Source organism: Chiroxiphia lanceolata, chromosome 9 (assembly GCF_009829145.1).
Source record: "Chiroxiphia lanceolata isolate bChiLan1 chromosome 9, bChiLan1.pri, whole genome shotgun sequence".
In the NCBI taxonomy this organism is placed as follows: Eukaryota; Metazoa; Chordata; class Aves; order Passeriformes; family Pipridae; genus Chiroxiphia; species Chiroxiphia lanceolata.
In genome coordinates this window covers 17,118,576-17,129,236 of record NC_045645.1, presented here as the reverse complement: position 1 = coordinate 17,129,236, position 10,661 = coordinate 17,118,576, and positions in this window count along the sequence as shown.

Here is a 10,661-nt window from a genome sequence, read left to right as displayed (position 1 = left end):
CTGTATCTTTGAAATTAATTTGATCAGAATTTGCCAAAGTAGAATCACCTATAATGTGAATTGTTTCACCAACAGCACCAAAACGCCCTAGACACATGCTAGCTCTACTCTCTTTGTCCTTAAAATATTGTTCCCAGGAGTTTGCAGAACTTCACTGCAGAATTGCAGAGCTGCATGGCCCAGTCCTTTCTGTAAAGCATCATTTGTCACAGAGCTGGGACTTGCTGCCGAAATAGCATTATCTGAGGGCAGCACAAAAAAGAAACTAGGAATCCCTATGTTACATAAGAATAATGAGAATTTAATAAACTGATCAGTTTGCTATTGCAGGGATTGCACTAGTTAGGCCAGAATGTACCCCCGAAGCTTGTTACCATTAGCTTTATTACTACAAACAGCAAACTATATGAGTATTTTACCACAACCTAGATTCCACATAATTCTCCTGTAATATCGAAAAGTACAATATGAGCTCATACCCAAACATCAAATAAAATAAATTTAAACTCTATTTCCTTTAAGACCAGCTATTACTGATACCTAGAAAAATTCCAAGCTGTATACCTCCCACAGAGACACTTCATCCCCCACCACTTTAATTTAGTAACTCATACTATAACATCCTTTCTGATCACTTTTGCAAGTCACTGAATCTCCATTGGACAGGAAGCTCCTTTCTAGAGTAGAGATTGTGTGACTTACCCATCATATCCATCTGCTAGTAAATCAAATGGCCAAGGGATACATAGACACAGGTGACTTAAAGTCAATAACTTGTACTCAAGGACAAGAAATTTGCAATGAAAGAGTAACATTCGTTATTCCTCTGCCCAGCCTTACCAGATTATTACAGGGTTAGGGATCTTACCGGAAATGTGCAAATGATCCTTTACAAATGGTTTTCAAGTTAAAATGCTCAAATTGACAAACCTATATTGCCAGAAGGAGGACCTTTGTTAATCACTGGCATATGTGGGGCAAAGAAATCAAAAGCAATAGTAAAAATTGCTATTTTTAGCAATTTAAAGTGTTTAAATCACTCCATCATTCCCATTACTATACTATGAGACACGTAGGATTAATCTGATTTTGAGCAAGCTAAAATCTTTGTCTGTTTTCTAGTCAGTGCTAGTAGTAAAACAACCAGTTATTTCTTCTGTTAATATTTGACAAGACTGTATGTCATGGCTTTAGAAAGAACTTTCTTGACTTACTTTCTTTTATGTCTTCTGCTGATATCTCAAAATTATTTGAAAATACAGTTCAAGCAATCTCTCCTCCTGTATTTTCAATTCCAGACATATTATGTGTGTACTTAGAGGCACAGTGACCAAAATCAAATTAAATTACTTTACCACCAATGTCAGTAAAAGCTTTCTTTTCTAGAAGTTTTGGGGAAAGAAATAGTCTTTGTTTATCTATCAGATTGTGCTTAATAATAGATATGTTCAGCTTTATTCCACATAATCTTATAAATAGCTGTATTTCAGAAAGGAGCTAAATAATAACAACCTGGCACTGTCTTTACCTCTGTTCGTACTTGTCCACATACTATTAGGCAATCTCTTTTGCCAAGGCAAAGTCTTGGATTTTTAAAATTCTATCTTGCCTTGCTGACATAGCAGAGAAAAATTAAATTTCATATTCAACATATAAATTCCCTGGTACCCAGCAGAAATGGATAAATTTGAAGAGTCAGAACAGTGGCATTTCTCTTGGCCCGTGGCCCTTCTCTCAAATGCTAATGTGGTCTTAAAAATATGTTGTTATGTTTTTTATACTTTCATTGCCACAATGTCCACATAAATATTAAACAAGCAAACCAAAACACACAAAACCCAAAAGTATGTCAGCAGTGTATGTAGATGAGAGCACCAACTGCTGCACAGTATTATTTTCCATTACCTTATTGTATCACACAACATAAAGTCAAAATGATACCATTGAACAAGACAATACTGTAAAGCTTATCCTTGTACAGATGGTTGTCATGACCACAGTTCAGCAAGGAGGGAAAATTAGATCCCAGGACATTTTATCTGCATTGTCTAAGCATGGGAACAGCGAGGAAGCTCGCCTGGGATTTATCTTAAATCAAGACAAATATGGTACATCCATTTTTACATAAACATAATAATTAGTGAGGCAATGCACATATGCTGCATTTATTAGGGCTCAACTCAGAAAAGAATCTTCAATTTCAAAATTTAAAAAATAAGCAAGTGACGTTATAAGATAGAAAGAATTTTGTATTAATTGTCTTACCACTAGCTAACAATTGTTGTCATAAAATTGCAGTATTCTCTCTTTATACTAAAGATATAAAAATAGCACTGAAAATATTTTAAAATAGGCATTTTTAAATATTTTGAATATTAATTTTTTCATCCTCACATAACAACAATACAGAGAAAACTACGTTAATATTACTGGTGGTAAGGTACCCTGATACTGGTCGTCACATAAAACCACATTTTTTTTTAGTACAAGCACTCTGCCATTTCCAGCTGCACTTCAAGAGAGGTTGTGTGATGACATCAGCAGCTCTTTGAGGATTCTGGGATGAATCCCATCAGGCCCCATAGATTTGTAGGGATCCAGCTGCAGCAGCTGATCCCACACAGTTTCAGGGTCAACTGGGAGTTGATCATTCCCACAGTCATGGTCCTCCAGCTCAGGGTACTGAGACCCCCTTGGTCCGTCATCTGTGCTGAAGACAGAGGCAAAGAAAGCATTAAACACCCCTGCCTTGTCTCTGTCCCTGTTTGAGGGTTGACCATCCTCATCCTGGAATGGGCAGGAAAGGTTTTTATTGTAAGAGATTGTGTCTTCCATCTATCTTATTTCTACTAACATTTCCTTTGTACCTAAAGACAGTGAGTGGGTCTGAAGGAGAAAAAATAAGTGCTTGACTAGGTTTGCTGACAGTGCTTATGTATGAGTTCCTGTGTTCTTACTGCTAATACTGTCTTTTCTGTATTGAAGACTTAGGAGCATATATAGCAGTACTTTAGCTCCAGAAAATAGCTGTGAGAGAACTGCAACTTACTACTATTCCAACTAGTGGGAATTTTGCGAAGGTATGCAAGCATAGTCCTGAGTAATCTTTTTCCTTTTTCTTATGAGATCAGTTCATAAAAATGTGAGCTCATTACTCAGAGATGGAATTAAGAGGTTTACTTCTCTCTCTGTACTGTCATTCTGCTGCTGTGGTCATATAATTGCCTCCTTTCAGAAAACAAACAGCTGCCAAGACTTGAAATTTGGTTAATTGCTTGGATTGGAAAGAGATTCCAGTTCTCAAACTCTCTGGGAATTCAGTTGCGCACCAGTGCAATGCATTCCTTCCCCTACTCTCTAAGCACAAATCTGAAAGCAGTTACTGAAGCTCTAGTTAGTGACTAAAGTTAAAATGCAGAGTCAGCATTTAAGAGTTAAAGCCTAAGCAAGCATTTTATTCGTTCACTTTAGCTCTGCTCTGCTGATTTGCAAAAGTAATTGCAGTCTCAAATATTTTACATTGTGGTTGGATGTATCGTAACTTCTTGAAGACTGTGGCATTATACAGTTTTATGGTACGGTTTTGTCTGTCAGCATCTATGCTCCTTTGTGGACTGTAAAAATGTCTGCTAGAGCAGAATTTCCAGCTCTTTTGTGGTTAAATTTTGTAGCAGTACAGACCAGACTTACCTCTTAACTCGAAACTGAAGTTAAAATATGTTTAACAGCCCCCCAGGACACAGTTACATGGCAGAATATTGCCATTTCATCTGCAGTGAAAAATCTGTTCTGGACATCAGTCTGGCTGGAGGGAGAATTAGTACAGCATTCCTTCTGCTCTCCCACCACCTGGAATGCAGTATGGGCCTTCTCACAAGCTTTCAGCAGGTCTGCCAAGTCCCACTCAGATGGAAAATTCCTCACTTCTCTTATTATTTTCTTCTTTTTTTTTTTTTTATCTTCCTGATAACATCTCTTTATCTATGAAGACGGAGACAAAATACTTTTGAACAGTGCAGCATGACAGGACCCTGCTAACTCTTATAGCTTTTTCACTTAACACTGAAGAGCTGTTTGCAGCCCGGAAATTCAGCTGCAGGGGCTGAAGATAAAGCAGTAGCCCTTTCTGTAGCTGCTGCCAGTCCAAGGGGGCTGTGCAGAAATAACCATAACTGGTCCCAGGCCAGCACACCAGCCAACTCATCCATTCCTTACTTAATTCTTGCACTGCTGATGAAATAATGATACTGGTACATTTGTTAACTTTGATATGCTTACTTAAAAGGTGCAATCTAAGTATCATTGTTTTAGCTAATGCAAATGTAATAGCTATTGTCAGCCATGCATTTTTGATCACTCCACACTGATGTTCTATTATCTCAGCCTGAAAGCCGAGAGTCTGTTCTAACACAGCATTGCTTATCTGCATTCAGCTAAAAAAAACAGTATACAGATACAGGATCAAAATCAGTTCTTATTACATCAGTTGTTTGTTTTCCACCTTGCCATGTTTCACACCAGCACTGACATCCCCCTCTCTACAGTCGTGACTCTATCCCTAAAATTTGGGGATGCTGGCACAGACAATTTTTCTCTATTTTGTTTTTCCTCATGCTATGTGTTTTTGTGATGAGTCTATAAACATTAGTTAAATATCAACATAGAGCCAAAGTAACAGTACTTTCACTTGCAACATCACCACGCTGCAGAAGTGTACCATAAGCCAGACTGTGCCTCAGTAAACCAGTGAAATTCTTCTAATGTGTCATTAAAATAGTAGGAAACATGGTCTTACAAACACAGAAGAGCTATATTTCTATTAGATTAAGTAGTTAAAACAGTACAATCTGAAGTTGTCATAGCATGGATGTGAACAAGAAGCTAGGATAAAACATAGGTAAGAGGAGGTCAGCTGGGATGTCAACACACAGGAAGCCTTTGTTTGTGTATAAAGAGACAGTCACAAAATAAGCTGATTGAAAACTCTGCAAATCTCACATCAAACTAGACCTAAACTATAACAAGTTATTTAGTACATATCTAGACAAAACAGAAAATAACTATCTGTAGTAATTTGAAGTATTTTCAAAGAAATCACACTATCTGTGTCAAATACAATGACTGCATTGACCAGCTACCAGTTAACCCATATTAGAAATGTAAAAGTCTAACAAAGGCTCTCTGTGTCTTCAGAGAACTGTTCAGTTTATCTCACTACTACTTTTTTTTTTTTGCAGGTATACTCCCAAATCCCAAACTAAAATTGGTGTTGTAGGTTGGAGATGTGCATTTGTGAATTGTTTCCTTTTGTGCAGTTACATTGCAATATAAAAGATCTAGAAAGGGTCGGTTTGCCTGCTCGATCAAAAGAAAATGCTTTCTCTCTTAAAGCTTCTGTCCGAAAGCGACGGTGGTGTCATTTGAATGCTGTGTTTGGAAAGAGGGCTCTGAACCTACATACAAAGAGAACTCAGGGCATGCACAACACTTACACTGTTCACCATAATGACACAAAATATATTCAGTTTATCGCAAAAGATTTATGTTCTGTGTGTTTCCTCTGAGATAATAAAAGATTTAATTAACTGCAATAGTTTATTATTTATATATGTAGACAAATTATAGAAATTTTAGTAGATTTAATTGTATGTAAAAGGCAGCCTTGGTTTCTTTTAAACGAAAGACAGGGAATCAAATAGCATGATTGCTGATGTAGATTCATACAGAGCAACCTTAAAATACACCTTTGAGGCCTATGTTCTTACAGATACCATATCATCAAATAACAAAATTACTGTAGTTGCAGTTCCATTATGCATTTTCTTTAGCAGTTGGGTTGGTTTAAGAAGTTCTGACCACAACCTGCTTTTTGGGTGCTCTCCACACACCCTTAAGTGCAGGCAAAACCTTTGTTCAGCTGTGCTTCAAATTTCATAAAAGAAATAATCTGGATTAAAAATAACATCTAGTTAAAAATAATTGAATAATATTGATAGGCAAGGGGCATGGGGAAGGAGGGAGGGGAATATGATGTCCGTGATGCAGAAATAAAATTATCTGAGAGAGGGCAGGGGAAAAATAACTTCTGTTGTGAACTCCTGAAAAAGCATGTGGCAGAACTGGTCAGTGAGAGCTGCAGCACCAGGCTTGCAGAGCCTTGTAGGAACTGGGCATAAGCCTAATTTGACAAGATACTTTAACTTATATTGGTATGGTGTAGTCAGTCTATGACTGTAGTGATACTTGCCTCGCCAAAACTAAATGAAGCATATAGATAAAAATAATAGTGCATATTCTATTAGCAAAAGTTTGATTATTTACTTATAGAGTTTTAAACTGTTACTGCTCCAAATTGCCTTTTGTTGTTCAATTGGGTGGAAAAAACCCACCTTTAGAAATGCTGTAACCTGGTAGCTACTGTGTTGTCACTTTTATTATTTTGTATAGATGGTTCAAAAATATCTGGTGTTCAGAATTGTGTTCTATTAAACAGAAAATAAATAATATATTTTAGATTGCTGAATTTATTCTGCCTGGGTATTTTTAATGATGTAAGAAAATTTGTGTGTGAATACAGTTCCCTATTTTTCTTTAAACAGCATTTTTTCTTCAAAAAATAACAATCTAAGTATAAAATAGTTTTACTTTATTCTAGTAATTATATTTACAATGGGGATTCCTGCTAAGTACTGTAGAAATATAGGTGTTGGCAAATTTAAAATAATTCAATTAATATCTCAATCAACAATCCCACAGCACTTTCTATAAAGTAGGCTACAGGAATTAATTAGTATACAATCAATACACTGCCTACTCTAGGGATCAAAAAAGGCATGTGCTCTCTGCCAGGAATGTGATTGACTCTATGTTGTTTTGTTTATTTAAAGGGAAGTGAAAACTGTTTTATGTAGAAAAACCCCAGTGATAAATATTTAAGTAGATCAACTGTACATATGGTTAATTAACAGCTTGGAATTTCTGTAATATAGCTACTTCCTTCATAAAAAAAGTTCATGTATTACAAATTACCTCAAAATTACCCACTTCAATAAGATTATACCAAAAATACATTTAAAAAAAAAGGACGTGGACCCAACAAATTGATAATCCTTACAATTAGAGGTTTCCCAAAAGGAAATATTTTTTTTCTAAAGACTTCTGTTAATCATTACTGCTTTTCAGGGTACTGTCGGAATCCTTTAACAATTCAGTACAAAATTTCTGCATTTCACTTATAGAGGTTTTGAATGTAGCAAAACAAGTGAGACAAAGTGTTATGTTTTTAGTAATTTTTGCCAATATCATGAAGACTGATAAGGCATGCCACTACATTGTACTAATTCTTGCATATGGGGCCAGATTTTCAGCTTCATTAAAGCCTGTGAACTGAAGCAGATTTACTTATGTAAGATTTAAGGCCTGACACAATGATTAGTTCAGTTCAAATTCCTACCTAACACAATGATTCATTCACTGTGCCCAACAAATCACCAGGTTGGAGTATATATTTTAAGGAAACATTGATTTTAGGGCAGACTTGAAGTGCTTTTCTTCTTATCCCATTTTAAGCAGTTCCTGTCTCTGCCACTTCTTCCAAATGTCAAGCTATTCCTGCATTTCTAAATATGACAGACTGAAGTGGCATGCAGAATCAAAACAGAGAACTGATGTGGCTTTTTTCTTTTCTGATGTTACTTTAACAGCTCACCATTCAGCTACACAGAGTTGCATGGCAGAAGTGAGAGAACAGCACAGGAGTAGGTGTAAGTAGTAGAGGACGAGTGAGGAAAGGGCTTCACACAGCAGCTCTGTTGTCTGTAGTTGCTCTTCTGCCCATTTTTCTCCTCCATATCATAGCTGGCAGAAGGCAGGGCAGAGCTGTACCTCACTAGCTGAGGTTCATAGTCTAGCATTTTAGTGTGAACTGTCTTCTCAGGCAATTAAAGCCAATGTGCTCAACTGTGAACTGAAACAGTTCTGTTGAGGGAATGTCCTCAGGCAGGGGGGATGGCAGGACAGCTGGGGGTTGCAATGCATTAAACCATTGCAGCTCTTTTCCTCTTTGCATCTCAGTCAGAGCTCTTAATTAAGTGCACCATGTGCTGAAAAGGTACTACCTTGCCAGGTAGTTTGTTCTGATGCTAAACTTCCTTAGGAGTTAAAGTCTTTCTGAATAGAATTCTGCCGACATATCCTTCTCATCATTGACCTTCTTATATCAGCATGTATTGGCTTCAGTACTGGAATCCAGTATTTAGGAACTAAGAGGATTTTTGAAAGAGTGTGGGCTAGAACTTGGATGTTTCCCGGCTCTCTGAGCTACATTATAAAGTAAGCAGGAAGATGGAAGTGCTAATTCAGGGGAAGAATTTTTAGGAAATGGGAGTAGGGCATTAAGAAAATGCCAACTAGACTGTTTATCTTTATGGGAAAGTCCATAAATAGGAATAAGACTAACATTTCTATTATAAAAATGTTTATGTTTTTTAACAGATGACTACCATGAGCATAAAATAAACAGAACAAAGAAGTATTTTACTTCAAATAGTGTGAATAGAAGTTCATAGTGGATTATAACTTTATTTTGCCACTAATTCAAAGAAGAAAACAGCCTGGAAAATTAAATAACCATGTTGAAAGCTGGATACATTTTAAAATCATTAACAAAAATAAGTTCTCTGAAAATGATAAAAGACTTTCCAATCCAGAAATAGATTAATCTTAGCAAGTGTACTCACCATGCATTTCAACATATAACTTCAGCTAATCTTGATAAAAAATTCTTGAACCTCATAACTCTTACAATTATAGAGGAAATAGCCTTGAAAGACACATATGTACAAATGAACCTTAATTTTATTGGTTGATTGAATCTGAACTGCGTTGTCTTTGTAGACTTTGAAACAATACAAACACAAATGTGAACTGTTGTTTAGCCTTTGCTTACAATTGACTATTACTGAAATAATGACCACCTTCAAATCTTTTCTTCTGAGCACAGTATTTCTGGAGTTTTTTCAGTCCTCTAATATATATAAGACTGTAACATGTAAAGCTTTCTATTCTGGATTTATAAAGAACTATTTACTCTAAACATGTTATGTTATTAAGACCTATTTACTGTAATGTTTTCTAGTACATTTTAAATTTTAAAAAGTATAACAAAATAAAACAGACATTGTGTCTCTTAAAGTAAATACTTGTATCTCAAATTAATCAGTCTCTCTGAATGTTTAATAATAGTGGTTGTATCTAATCTCAATCAAGAGCTACAAATGAATCACACACATTTATATAATTTATCGGACTGTATTAAAACACGATTTTTTATACTGATATGTGTTTACATAAGATAAAGGTTTCAGAGGTTACAAACAGCCAGTTTACTGCAGCCTTAAGTCCAAGCCACTGATGAAAGGAATTGGACTGCCTCTAACCTAACTCAGAGGAAAAAAGAATCAAGACTAATTTTTAGCTCAGATCTTTGATCTAGTTCTTTATACAACAGAAATGGTTGTGCCAACCCAAGGGAGAAGGTAGGCACCTTCTCCAACAGCAAGAGAAGATGACAGCATCTGCTTCTGTAGCAGGGTGGATTTATGTGAGGTTTAACTGACCATGTAAATACAACCTTAGAAATGAAACTTGCTGGCTGGAAGAGTGTTTCCTCAAATAGATTAATGATTTGTTTATACCAAGTTAAGCCACAGGGGAATCCTTAACAGGCTGTGTCTGCTTTCTGGGTAAAAGATGGCTCCACCTATTCACGTAATAGAAGCATTAGCATTTATAAAAATCTGAATGTGATAGGAAACAATCTATTAGGACAAAATTAAAGTTAACACACTGATTAAGTCAGAATTCACAGAAAGTTGCAGAGGGGAAGGAAACAGAATCTCACTACAAAGGCAGCATGAGGGGAAGTTTTAGGTCTAAAGGTTGGATGGGTCCCCAGATCTTCATTCTCATCCACAAAGACAGGCCTAAGGAAGTATGGTGTGTATAAAGACACACTCCTAGATAGATCTCTTAGCAAATAGATAGCTGAGTAATAGGAAAAGAGAGAAATCTCTAAATTTTTCTAGACTTCATATAGAAAATACAGGTAATTTTAACTTATTGTAATGTTATATATTGTGTAAATACACTTATTAAATGTTAATTAAATGGCAAATGTTAAGGAATTTCATTCCTACTAGTGCCGTAATATTTTAAAACTGTGGCAACTGCTCAGGATCACAGAATATTTTTTAGGCCTATCCAAAGAAAAAGAGCACTGATCTAGGATGCCGTGCTAGGAGACTGGAAGTTGGCAAAGCTGCTGTGAGACAGAGAAATTTTGTGATTATCAACATCAGAAGTCTTGTGATTATTAACATTAGCCAGAGGCTCCCTGCATATAATATGATGGTGGGGAGAATGTGTGAACCCTGAGGATTCCCCATGGAGTCTCTTATGATAGCATTCCAGTTAAATCAGTATGTGGGGGCACCTGCTTCAAATAACTGAAAGAAGCAAGTCCAGCACCACTGCAATAAGTTAACGTTAATTCATTTAATATTAATTTCATTTAATGTTAAAACCTGTATTTCTTGCTCAAGTAAAAGAAACTTCCCTTGAATTTGGATAAAATTCTTTATTATATTTTTAAAGGTGCATGT